Below are 14,236 nucleotides of genomic sequence, written 5' to 3'. Positions count from 1 at the left end.
ATATCGCGAATCAGTGAAAATATTAGCTGATATTCCTTCTGCCAACTTACAGGCTTCAATCAAGTCGTTTAGTGCTGCCCATTGTTCAGAGGTACAGTAACAGGAGCCATGCTTCCTGATGCCAGCATTTCAGTTTCAGAAACAACTGCCCATCCAGCCATTTGAGTTTGTCTCTCAATTGTTGAGGAGCCATCAGTGTAAAGAATCAGACCTGGGTTCAATAGAGGCATTTCCTTGGAATAATTTGCATCTTCATGCATGTAAATGTTCTTGGACAATCGTGGACATCGTAGTCTTCCATGTCCCATGGCAATGGAGTAGCTGGATTTGCTCAATGAATGATGATACTGGGTGCCACAAGAACAATGGACTACTTGGACCACCAAACAGCTGTTACTTGGGAGACCCTATCCATAGTGTGTACTGAGTGTGAACTTCAAACTTTTAAAATCTGATCAAGCATGATGCTGGATACAGCAAAGACTGCAGTTAGGTTGCCTGCACTGCTCATAAACATGGAGCCTAACCTAATGGTACATTATCCAATTTAGCTGAGTAATAGCCAAAAGGATGCTGTCGGTCTCCATGTTCTTGAGTTAAGAGTGCCATCATGTATGTTTCTCATTTACGTGCAGTATAGGGTAAATGGTGTGCCCGTGTTGGGGATTCCTAATGCAGATACAGTACGCAATGCTGCCTTTAAAGTTAGTAAAGATTCTAGTTGTTCTTTATTAAGACTCACAGGGTTTTCTGAGTGCTTGCTGCCCCTCAGCAGATTGTTGAGTGGTTGAGCAATTTCACCATGTGAATCGACCCATGATTTGTTGCAGTTGCACAAACCCAGATATGACCAGAGTTGCTGATCTGTTGTCAGAAGCTTTGCTGATCTAATGGCTTTTTCATGAACCTTAGTGATTTCCCATTTACCTTGGAGAAATTTCCTGACCCAAGTAAACGACTTCTTCTTGTTACAATTGTGCCCTGTATAGATTTGCTTTGTGACCTTTGCAGGATAGATAGTCGAGCAATTAAAGCACATCATGTTCATGCTGGTTTTCAGGTTTGGATGCAATCAAGCCATTATCTGCATACTGTACAATAGTCAAATCAGTGGCTGGTAAGTCCCTCAAGTGTTGTCGCACAGCCAGGTGATAGACAGTGGGTCTGTCGTGGAGCCCTTGTGGTAGCCTCATCCACTGATATTGTTGACCATCAACCGTAAAAGCCAACCATGGTTGGCATACAAACACTAGTGGCATGGAACAGATCCATTGGTAACATCAGTAACTGTAAACTATGTGTCATGGCTTCAGGACATTGAAAATAGTTGATGGATCCGCCCCTAAAGGGGTTAGCATGTCAATACATTGATTAACAGTGGTTTCATCTTCAGTCCTGTATGTCTTCACTCCTTGGTCTTAACTGGAGCAAGCTATGGCATAGCTGTCAATCTTATTGTTTCATCACTATCATCCGCTGTAGAATTCATGTCATCTCTATCCAGTAATTCCTCGGAGTTCACATTATGTCACTGTATCGGGAAACTGTCCACTTTAGACTGTGGAGTGGCCGATGTAAGATGGAATTACTTGTCAGAGCTTCAGAAATATGAATCTTACGGGGTAGAGAAACAGCAGTAACACAACTCAAAGTGTCGGACCATCCACACGAAGTCATGACTGCACTTTTCCATATTGTTTTAGTTTGTTTATGAGCTCTGCACAATGCCCTTCAATTGAATTACTGTGTTCTTTCGCTCATTTGGTTAAAACAAAGATTTGCACTTTAGACTTTTTTCTGTCTCTATCATGCTGTTTTGTAGGTTATCACAAGTTTCGCTTTTCTTCCCACTAGTAAAAGATTGCAACCAAATAGATCACAACCAAATATGTTGATCCAACAACCATAAATTGATCTATTAATCAAATATATCACAACCAAATAGATTGTACAACCAATATTTCCACTAGATACCAAAATAGATTGTCGTGCGACCAAAATAGATCATAACTCAGTAGGTTACAGCTCAATAGATTGTACAACTAATATTTTCACGGCTTTTTTAAAAATAGCAATGCAGCAATGCTCAATCTTGATTTCATGTGGTATTCAAAGCCAGAACCCTTTTTCTCTCAGACAACAGAGGAAATTCTTAACCTTTTTGTTGTGTACTAAAAATGCCACTTTTGTCTTCAATTGTTCCAAATTCTAAACTTTGAAATGCTTGTTAGATTCTAATGTTTTAATCCAATGTTCTTCTAGAGGTCAAGAAATTGACTGAAAACTTGTTGCTTCACAATTGTTTTATTAAGAATTGATAGGACAGAGGAGAGTTGAACAGACACTGATAGAGGTCTATCAGTGAAGTAAAAGCTAAGATCAAAGATACTAATTAGGTTTAAATAGTGCTGCTTGGTGTTTAGCTATTTTATACCCATAGAGGTAAGGAAAGTTCTATTCAAATTTGTGGATAAGAATTAACAAATCAGAAAGCTATTATTTAGTACTACAGTACCAAGTTAACCAATGGGAAAGCACTTATTCAAATAATGCAAAACAAAGAAGCTTCCATAGCTTTTCAGAATTATACTTTGTGCTGCCACATGATAACAACCACTTAAAATACATGCTGATTATTAATTGATAAACTGCAAAGAAAATAACAGCTAAACAGTCTAATCTAAGAATTAAACAGTTGGATCCAACATTGGATACATATATTAATCACTACAATTTGCAATCACAATAGTTAAAAATATACTTTTAAAATGGGAAAAGAAAACTTCATGAACTAGCACAACCTGAGGTTCTTAAGTCTTTACATTGTTAAAATTGCAGTGTTGCAGACTACTAATTGTGTAAAAAGCATAAAAGGGACGCAAATGGTGGGTTGATGATGTCTGAACAAGAACTGAAGTTGCAATATAAGGATAAACAGAACCATGCACTCCTGTAATGGAACCCTACATGCATCAGAGGGTTTGACTTTAAGAAGTATTTTATTCCTGCCAGAGTATATTATCAATCTTGCAGTGCCTTTCATGGGAGCTCTCACCATTGTGCAGTGTAGAATGAAACTTTGAAAGGAAGAAAAATAAGATAGAGTCCACAATTGGATGTAGGATCTGTAATCAGTGAAGCAAGCAGAACTGTTTGGCTAAGAAATGCTAGCAATTATCTGATATAGTTATTGTAAAGGTGTTTATGAAGGGGATGTTCTCATGATGTTCTTTAACAATTTACACTTCGTATGAGTTTTGTATCACAAAGTGCATATGTTTCCCATTCTACACTGCATTTGTGATTGTGTTCATTGATAACATTTATCTTCATCCTGTTGTTGGTTCTTGATTCTTCATGAGTGGATTGCTTGTGCTGGTCAATTTTAACTTACAAATTTGATAGATTGGCTTGAGTTTCTGAATTACGGACATGAATATTTTCGTTCCCAGTTGAACTTCTCATCCATATGTATAACTTATCGTGAGATATTATTGCTTAAATCTTCATGGAGCTGTATTTTTGAAGCCAACCTTTTTCCAAAATTCTTTTCAGATGTGTCTACTAATGGTGTTTTCTATTTACCAGTAAAACCCTACTCCCTTTTTAACGTTCTCCCAACCTCACTGATATGTGACGGGGAGAATTGTGGAATGTTCTTCAATAGCTGCTGGTTTGCTTTGTAAACAGTTGTTAGTTAAAAGACAATGGTTCAGAGTGATGTTTAATCTGATTTCCTGATTGAACACCAAATGTCAAAACAAAGGTTGTGCAAAGAACTGCAATTTGTCATCCTAGAGAACTAGAAACCATGATCTGAATCTCATGCATGTTTTCTATCATCTGAAAGAAAAAGGGTCTGAATGGGTTGAAGTTCAGCCACTACAGCACAATCTCGATTGACCTTTTGTCCATCTTCACACTTTCCAAGATGCTCTCAACAGGTGACATGTTAGGCAATAGATGAATTTTGCCTCTCAGATAATGCAAAAGATACCACGTCAATATTTTAAAAATCATCATAGTTATCCTTGGTGTTATGACCATTATATTTCTTTCAGACCGTGCCATCAATCTATTTTACTAGTTATTGGCTTGCTATTGGTGGGACTGTCATATTTCCCTATATTGCAAACACTTCAGGGCTATTATTGACTATGAAGCAGTTTAGGACATTCTGACATTACGAAAAGTACTATGTATATTGGACATTATTCTCTTTCAACTGAATCACATTATAGTGTCATTTGGAGCAAAAGCAATGTGTACAGTATTGAAGCGGTAATTAGGGCTCAGCTGCAGTTTAGGCTGACACGACCTTGGGATGCCACTGAATAAATGGCACTTAATTTGAATCTCTGTTGTTTGTCAGCTTTTGGAAGGTGCTTCATCTAACTAGGTTATAGAATCATGTGAGTTTGATTGTATCAGCCTACTGCTACATACCTTTTATTTCATCTGAAGTAGATTTTAAGATTTCATGGGACTTGCACAGTGTAAGGCTTGTCGTAATTTGTGTGAGGTATGGAATTCTCACTGTATTGCAAGTTCTGCCATCAGATATAGGGCAGTTTGGTTCATAGAATCTCTATTGCGATGTGTAGTTTTCTTAGTCTGCACAGTTTGTGATGCAGCTTTGCACCTTTAGCCCTCCGAGAGTTCATGCTGACTCTGAAGATGGCCAGTTTTACTGAAGCAAGAATTTTGCAAAGTAAGGCACAGGTTCTTGGCAACTACAAGGGATAAAGAAAGTGATGACTGTGAGAACAACCATCAGGGTGTTCCATAGCTACATTTCAGTGCACAGCAAGATCTCAAAAATGTCATTGCAATGCATAACCAACTAATGTGAATCTGACCATGTGTCTGAGGGAGAAATGTTGGCTTGGACATCTTTGAACCCCAGTGCTGCTCAACAATTTGTGCCAAGGAATAACTGGATCAGCCTGTGTGTGCAAATGCCCAGTCCAGTCACGGTATCAGTAATTGATGGATTGTTTCTTTGTTACAAGATCCACTTACTTATCTATTGACTATGGAGCCAATGTAATGCACCTTCAGTAAAGCTTACTCTTAGTTACATCAACGCATGTCAACTTAGTATTCCAGACAGTGAATCATGAGAAAAAGCTGTCCTTCTGTTGAATAATATAGAATGGACGGTGTAGAAATTGGAAACTTGGTCTTAGTGATTCTAATCTTTAAGCTCCATGTAGGTTCCTTCTCATGTTCATCTAAAATTGACAGAATAACCTTCCATAACGTTCCCACTTAAATAGGTTTATACCTTTAATCTCAGTTGCTCCACTTGGTTGCAAGTTTCACATTCCAAGCACTCAGTGGATAAGAAAGTCTCTCCTAATTTCCCTAGCGGATTTAGTAATAATCTTGTATTTATGACACCAGCTTTGATCTCCCTGGAAATGGAAAGATTTTCTCTATTTCTATTTTATCCAACCCCTTAAATAATTTTAAAGACCTTTATTCGGTCACTCCTCAATTTTGTCTTTCAACAAATGCCATTGTATATGAAAGATAAACATAGTCATTTTAGCAAATGTCTTTCTTATGACTTGCTGCAGGCTTGAAAGTAAGTCATGATGAATTGAGTTGCAACAGACATTTTGCAGAAGGCACCTATTTCTACCAAAAACTGTCATGTAAGCCTAGTTCTGAATTTAAAAAAAATGTATTCTTTAATCATCACTTTGTGTGTAAGAAACCGGGAATGTCAGTGAAGCCACCAGCTGGCCTATATGCTCCCATAAACCACTTGGGTGTGGATAGGACAGCTGCTGAAATGCTGTAGTGACCCACAGTTTCAGCTGCTGAGGCACAAGAGACTGCAGGCATGGTCCATGCCAGTCATGAAAAGACATGAAGATTCTCTCGAACTTTTACAGTTACACTGTTAAATGTGTCCTGACAGGTTGCACCTCAGCCTGGTGTGGCCCCTGAGCTGCTCTGGACAGACTGAAGCTGTAGAGAGTGTTTAACACAGCCCACTTGCTCATCACTTCCTACTGCTTCAGGAAGGCTCACTGTATTGTCATAGATTACGGCCACACTGGCCTTTTCCTTTCCTCTCTTCTACCTTCTGGGAGAAGATACAGGAGCTTGAAATCCCAGACATCGATACTTCCTTTACTACAGTCAGACTGCTGAATTAATCTCCTCTTTCACATCCCCTTCCCAATGGTGTTGCCATGTTCTCTAACTCTACCTTTCAGTTATTCTGTTATTGTCACTTCAGGTTTTTTTGGCTCTACTTCAGGCTACACTCCAATCTTTGCACAATTCTGCTGCTTTGCCATCATTGTATTTATTGTGATACTGATTATTACCATGTATACTGACTGTTCCACCTGTGAGCTCATGCAGACAAGGAATTCCATTGTACACTGGTAGATATAACAATAAACTAATCTTATTTAATATAAAATGCTGGAATCTGCAACGGGAAAGTAAACTGCTGGAGGATCTTGGCACTGACGCAGGATCTTGACCTGATATATCCACACATGCTGCCTCACCCGCTGAGATCCTCTAGCAGCTTTCTGCTCAAGGAAGGAAGTGCTGGAATTGAGTTGAGGCAGGTGAAATTGCACTTGTTATTGGGTTTGCCAACCGTGAAGTTCTAAACTCAGACAAAGACCTTAAGACCTGATATAAATAGGCAATACCCACTATCCAAGCGGTACTTCCCCTCTTCCTACCAAGGAGGAGATATTTCCAGCTAACAAAGCTCATTTATTTACAGTGAGGCCCTTTGTTGGTCAGTGTTGACCATGGATGTTGCAAGTGTAGCTGTTTATGCAGTATGCTAGCCCGGGCAGTTAAATATGGTGATCAAGCTGTTGCCCATGCAGCAGGCTCCCCCTCTGGGATGATGAGTCCAAAGGAAAGGTAGAGACCATGACAGTTTTGCAGTAGTTTCCAGTCAACGTTGAACTCAACACTGGACTCCTTAGAGAATCCAACTCTGGATTTTTCCTCAGGGTTTACACCCAAAGGCTCCTTGATGAGTGAGTATAACCGCAAGGCAGCAGATGTTTGAGATTAGGGTTTTTCTCCCTCCTAGATGAGCTGCCAACTATGGCTGATGAGCCTCATCTGGCCGAAGTATTTACAGTCATACATGTATATGTCCAAACAAAATAGACAGTACTTGTTTTAACTTCAAGCTGATTACTGCTGGCTATTTGCATTTTAAGAACTGAAGGCTGATCTCCTTTTACAACCAAAAACTAAACAAGCTGTTAGTTAGAAGTTTACTAGTATCTGTTTTGTGATATTACAAGTCCCAGATGCTGTGTGTTTCGAAAGCCAGCTTAGCAAACATGAGATCTCCTTTACCAGGACAGTGAATATCCATCATATTGATAGACACAAAATGCTTGAACTAATTACTGACCTCAGTGCCCTAAATGAGAATCCAGAACATTACCTGAATGTATTCATCTGAAACACACATTACTGCTTGGCTATAACTGCCAAGGACAGAGATTATTGATGTGTGTGTTTTAAGTAAAAGCACCCATCATTCTTCACACTTGTATGGTGAAAGAAAGTAACACAATGTGTATTTGTCATGGAATTTGTAAGGTGTTCGTTTTACCTTTGACTTCAGGTCCTGTAAAATCTATGACCAGAATTGCATATTTACCTTAAATGTTTTCGTTAATTCTACTAAAAATAGCTGGTGTGTTTTGTCAACTTTAATGTCAGCTTTGATTCACAGTTTCTGTGCAGTTGACCTCCCTACACACAGATTATTAGAGTAAGCGCATGGGATTTCTGTCCCTGTGAAACACTCGCTTGGAGGTTGGGTATGAAATTAAGTCTCATGTCTGGACACTCAGCATGGATCATACGCAGGAAGACAGATCTTAACAGAAGCGCTTGCCCTGCTCCTCATCTGTCATCAGTCATCAGTCATGTGCAGTTTTATCAGGATGTCAGTTGCATTTCAGCATTCTTCAATTCAGAAGCCAGTAGACAATTTTCTTCACTTTTAGATAGGCATATAGGTGAAAGAAGAATGGAGGTCTGTGTGGAAAGGAAGGATTAGATTGATCTTGGATGGAGCAAGTTAGATGGGCCAAACAGCCTGTACTGTACTGTTCTATGTTCTGTGTTCTTGCACATAGAACATTTATCCAATGGTCAGTAATGCCAACTGGGATGTGGAGGTTAGCAATTGAGAGTCAGCAGCTGACTTTTTCTGTTGTGTACTGCTCTTATTGTATGAATTTTTGAGAAGTAGACAGATTACATACTGACTCTAGAAATGGTTAGATTCAGTGAGCACTAACTATTTGAGGAGGGCATGCTTTGCCTTTATTTTTCATGATCTGAACATTGCTGTCAAGGCCATGATTAATTACCTTTCCCCATTAATTGGCTGGTTGGCCAGCTTATTTAAGAGTTAATCACATTAGTGGGTCTGGAGTTGCATTTAGACCTAATTTAAACAGGATGGCAGATTTTTTTCTCTTGAAATACATTAGTCATTAGTGAGCCAGATGGATTTTTAACAACACTTGGTGGCTTATATATATAAAAAAAACAGGTCATTAGCTAAATTTAAATTCCACAGCAGCTATGATGTGATTTAAACTCAGGTCTCCAGGTTGCAAGTGTAGTCAATAAGCACTGGCACATCATGTTTCCTCTAAATTAGACATTGGTGTGTAGTGGTTGATTTCAACAGGTGTGCAATAGTTATTAAATTATTTCTGCTGGTTGCTAGATAATGAAAAAGTGAATTCAACTGGAGTAGCCAAATTGTATGTATCTTTGCACAAAAGCACAAACTCCCTGCACCATAGTGGTATTAGTCACAACAGTAGTGCTGTTTTGGGTGTGTTTTTCTGAGTTAGTGAATATATTTTGATATTCTTGATAGAGTAACACCCTTTGCATGGTATAAAGAGTCAAACAGAGGTAGTATAACTTAGAATATTTTATTAAATATAAATTAATATTTATAAAGTAAAATAATAGAGAATGGGTTTAAAAGAGATATAAAAATGTCAGAATGATGATTGATTAAATATCCATTGATAACATGACTCTGGACTCATTTATCAAAATTAGGTTTTTGGAACCTGAGGTATTTTTGACACAAGAAAAGACTTGTACATTGTTAAGGCATCTTAGATTTGAATGCCCAAGCCTAAATTTATTTGCGTATTTTGTAGACACTCAGTTGGCAATCACTACTTACTTACCTGTTATGCCACTGGTGTTTAGGGCAGTGATGAAGATCCTCCATCTCTGTCTATGCTTGGCCATCTTCTCTATTGTGCACTAGATGCAGATCAAGGTTCTCATTTCTGCATCTACAGTATGGTACCAAGTTGTCTTGGTCTCGCTCTTTTTCTCTGCACTTCAGGGGTCCAATGAAGTGCTGTAGTGATGATGGAGTTGGCTTCTTTTCTCATCACGTGCCCAATCCACCTCCAACGTTTCCTCCTGTAAAGCTCCGCTGTATTGGCTCGTATATATCTAGGGGAAATCCCATCCGGCGCCCGCCTGGACGCCTCCAGCTGGGTCGGTTGCTGTACCAATGCCACCCAGATCAGTCCCGAACATCAATCATCAGCCAGCACACACAGTACGTTTTACCAAGTACACTTCATAGATATTACTAAGTCGATGAAATTAATATAAGTTCAATACAGAAAAAGAAGGAATGGAAAAAAAAGGTGCCAGACTTATCAAAGTTCAAGTTCTTCGTGCACAAGTTGGAGCTCAGGGAGTTCTTTGGGAGCACCCGGAACCCCTGGACCCTGTCGACTCGCGGCTCGGGAGCACCCGGGCCCTCCGGACCCTGTCGACTCGCGGCTCGGGAGCACCCGGGCCCTCCGGACCCTGTCGACTCGCGGCTCGGGAGCACCTGGGCCCTCCGGACCCCGTCGACCCGCGGCTCGGGAACACCCGGGCCCTCCGGACCCCATCGACCCGCGGCACGGGACCACTGGGGCCTCCCGGACCCCGTCAACCCGCGGCTCAGGACCACCCGGGCTCCGTCGATCCGCGGCTCGGGACCACCCGGGCCCCGTCGACCCGCAGCTCGGGACCACCCGGACCCTCCGGACCCCATTGACTCGTGGCTCGGGACCACCCAGAGTGATGGACCGGAGCCTTCCTGCACGTCCGCCGTCCTCCCCATCTCTCCGTCGTCCTCCCCATCTCTCGTCCGATTCCCTGTTGCCAGTCATATGAGACAGCATTATCACCCCAAGAAATAATAACATGAACACCCACTGGCTAATAGCACCCGGCTGTCTGTATTAACCCAAGCAAATGTCCAGCTAGAGACTTTCTCAGCATTTAACATAACATAGGAGCCATTTTAATCCACATACGCAGCAGTTTAAAAGATTAACATAACAAAGAAGCCAGTTTAAATTTAACATACAAAGAAGAACCCCGTACACTCATGAGGATTGTGGCCACGTCCTCCTGATGACACTGATGGAGTAGGACATGGTTGGAGATCTTTCTTGACCAGAAGGTACTGAGCATCTTCCAAAGGCTCGTGGTGTGAAACCATGATAGCTTGTCAAGGTCATTCTCTGATATGCGCTAGCACTCTGGCCCCGTACAAGAGTGTGGATAGAACACAGCTCTGGTACAGCTTCCATGACAATGATTAAGTCATGACTTGATGTTAACTCTACCTCCAATTGCACCTATTCTTCCAAGATGTCCATTTCTTCAATGTCACTGTCGTTAGTTGGAACATAGCACTAGATCACAGTCATGTTCATTTGTTTCCCTTTTAGCCTGACTCTCATCAGCTTACTGTTGCTTGGTTTCCATTCCAGCAAGCATTTCTCAATGCCTTTCTTCAAAATGACCGGTACACCATCATGATGCTGACCATCTTCCCTTCCTGAGGATAAAACTATTTGACCATTTGCTGCATTTAGTCTGCCAGACCTGGTCCATCTGCTTTCACCGATGGCCAGTAACGAGGCATTTCTGCAGTTATCTGTGCTAGTTTGCCAATGTTGGTACATGGTTCATACATTTCAGAAACCAAAATTTGTCTTGGTCTTGGCAGTGTTCAGAGCTTCCTTCACAATGTCCGTAGCTTCCTCCCTGTTGTCACTACTGTCAGTCATGCAAATACCGGGTGGAGAATCAGGAATACCATTGCACTCAGTTGAAGGATTCTCCATTGCTTTTTCCGTATCAGTTTTGTTTAACCAGTTAGGGCTGTTAACACTTGGCTGAACCCCGGAACTTGGAGGTCCGGTGGACTGTTAGTCTGGCCTCTACCCTTTGACCTGTTTGGCATGGATGACCCTATCCAGAGCCAAAGCAAAAGGCCCTGACTTCAGCTAGCATAGCTTTCCTTGTCATTGAGGTGTGCAGACCACCCATCCCTTGGCAAGGTTGTGGTGCTCTTGCAGGAGTAATCACTGCAGCATCATATAATTAGAGAGTGGTTACGGCATCAAACGTCTGTGCTGACTGTCTGAACACCACTCACTAGTTCCATCCCTAACCACTCATCAGTTGCCTTCCAATTTTTCCTTTGTCCTGTATTTATCTGATTCCCGCTTGAAGGTCACAGTATATCTGCTGGCAGTGCATTGCAGGTTCCAACCAATCAGTTTCTTCATTTACCAAGTTACTGATAACTTGGAAGAATGGGGAAATTGAGAAATATCTGTAAAATGATCTACACATCTCTGGATAGAAATAAACAGTCAACGGTTTGTGCCAAAACCCAGTCCTCATAAAGAGTCTTGGCCCAAAATGTTGACTGTTTATTCTCTTCCATAGATGCTGCTTGATTTGCAGAGCTCCTCCAGCAATTTTTTGTGTGTTGCTCAAATTGTGAAAATGTTTCCCTAAATGGTCAGTAAACAAAGGGTATAGATTTAAGGTGATTGGCAAAGGAGCTTGGTGGGATTATTGTATTCAAAAGTAACTTTCAAAGGCGAATGAGGTTCACAATTGAAAGGGAAGAAATTACAGATATGTGGAGAAGAAACACAAAAGTGTGACTGTTCAGGTAGCTCTTTCAAAGAGCTGCGAAGAAAGGTTGGGCTAAATATGGTTCCTCTGTGCACCACCATTTTATTAAAAATGTAGCACTATGATTTTCATAGAAGATTCTATGAAGTTAAACAGAAAAGCATGTGCATTTAAGTTGAAACATTAACATTCATAAACAATCCATACTGCTTCCCAACTCATGGTACTTCTGTTTGTTAAAGGTATGCAATCAGAGTTTTTTGACATTTGCAATTGATACCTAAATTGGATCATAGATTTTGGTGCCGATTTTTTACTTGCAATAAAGGAAACGGAAATTCAGCACAATTCACCATATAAGCCTATTCCGCCATGTCCCTTAAGCAAATTCCTTTCTCCTTCATGACCAGCTAGCTTCTGTCCAACTACTCATGCAGGAGTATTCCAAACTATTGATTCCAGTAAATCTGTTTGTATATTGTAACAGGAAATCAGTATCTAAAGTACACACTGAAACTGCAGGGGCCTGGCGGCCACAAATCTTGGCGCACATAGCAAAAGCTAAAGTTGGTGTAGAAGAAGTTGCATTGGCCACTGAAATATTAAACTATACTGCAGAGAACTCTGCCACCTACTGTATGCCCCGAATGGTATTTTAATATTTTGAACATTTGAGATATAGGCCGTGTTGATCAGGCAGTTTAACTGTTGTAACCCATTCAGAGAAATACAGCACAGATACAGGCCCTTCAGCCCATCTAGATCTGAGCCGACCAGGGTGCCCACCCAGCTAGTCCCAATTTCCTGTGTTTAGTCCATATCACTCCAAGACAGGAGTTCCCGACCCTTTTTATACCATAAACCAATCCCATTAAGCAAGGGGTCCATGGACTCCAGATTGGGAGCCCCTACTCTAAGCCCTGCCCCTTCTGTTACCCATCCAAGTGGTTCCTAATTTATTCTATTGTGTCTGCCTCAACTACTTTCTGTGGCAGCTTGTTGCATATAGTCATCATCCTTCTAAAGCCTTACCCCTCTGATTTTGGACTCCCCACTCCACGGAAAACACTATCACCTTGTTTCTGCTTTTCGTGGTTTCAAATATTTCTGCAAGGTTGACCCTCATTCTCGTTCATTCCAAGGAATAGACTTAGCCTGGTCAAACTCTTCCAATGACTCAGGCCCTTTAGTTTTGTGAACATCCTTGGGGAATTATACACCTTAATGCGCTGTAAGGTTGCAAATTCTGCTTGTTATCCTCAACCATGCTCTTCTCCTTTGTAAACACTATTAAAAATCTCACCTCTCTCCTGTGGATCGAGATATAAGCAGCCTTGCTGACCTTTAAGGTGGCCTGCTCTCTCCCTGGCCACTCTTTTATTCTCAATATATCTATAGGACCTTTTGATATTCTTCTTAACCTTGTCTGTTAGATCCATGTGGTATTCTTTCTTTACCCTCTTAATTTCCCCCTTAAGTGGATTATTAATTTTTATGGTCATCAAGGCATTATCCCTTGCCCAACATAGAACATAGAGCTTTACAGCACAGGAACAAGGCTAGTTGGCCCACAATGTTGTACCGAAACAATTAACTTATATAAGAATCAGAATCAGGTTTATTATCACCGGCATGTGACGTGAAATTTGTTAATTTAGCAGCAGCAGTTCAATGAAATACAAAATCTAATAGAGAGAGGAAAAAAATAATAAATAAAATAAAACATAATAAATAAACAAGTAATTCAATTACGTATATTTGAATAGATTATTTTAAAATGTGCAAGAACAGAAATACCGTATATTAAAAAAGTGAGGTAGTGTCCAAAGCTTCAAAGTCCATTTAGGAATTGGATGGCAGAGGGGAAGAAGCTGTTCCTGAATCACTGAGTGTGAGCCTTCAGGCTTCTGTACCTCCTACCTGATGGTAACAGTGAGAAAAGTGCATGCCCTGGGTGCTGGAGGTCTTTAATAATGGACGCTGCCTTTCTAAGACACCGCTTCCTAAAGATGTCCTGTGTACTTTGTAGGCTAGTGCCCAAGATGGAGCTGACTAGGTTTACAACTTTCTGCAGCTTCTTTCGGTCCTGTGCAGTAGCCCCTCCATACCAGACAGTGATGTAGCCTGTCAGAATGCCTCCACGGTACATCTATAAAAGTTTTTGAGCGTATTTGTTGACATGCCAAATCTCTTCAAACTCCTAATGAAGTGTAGCCGCTGTCTTGCCTTCTTTATGACT

At 40.8% G+C, this 14,236-nt stretch overlaps 1 protein-coding gene across 6 annotated transcripts in view; it reads left to right on the top strand.

Moving 5' to 3' along the window:
* Window positions 1–14,236, top strand: part of LOC140212554 (catenin delta-2-like) — a 579,924-nt gene that overhangs the window by 125,037 nt on the left and 440,651 nt on the right. The window lies entirely within an intron of this gene.

Source organism: Mobula birostris, chromosome 19, assembly GCF_030028105.1.
Source record: "Mobula birostris isolate sMobBir1 chromosome 19, sMobBir1.hap1, whole genome shotgun sequence".
NCBI lineage: Eukaryota > Metazoa > Chordata > Chondrichthyes > Myliobatiformes > Myliobatidae > Mobula > Mobula birostris.
The sequence above is the reverse complement of the archived record's forward strand: the minus strand, read 5'-3'. Positions and strand labels throughout refer to the sequence as shown.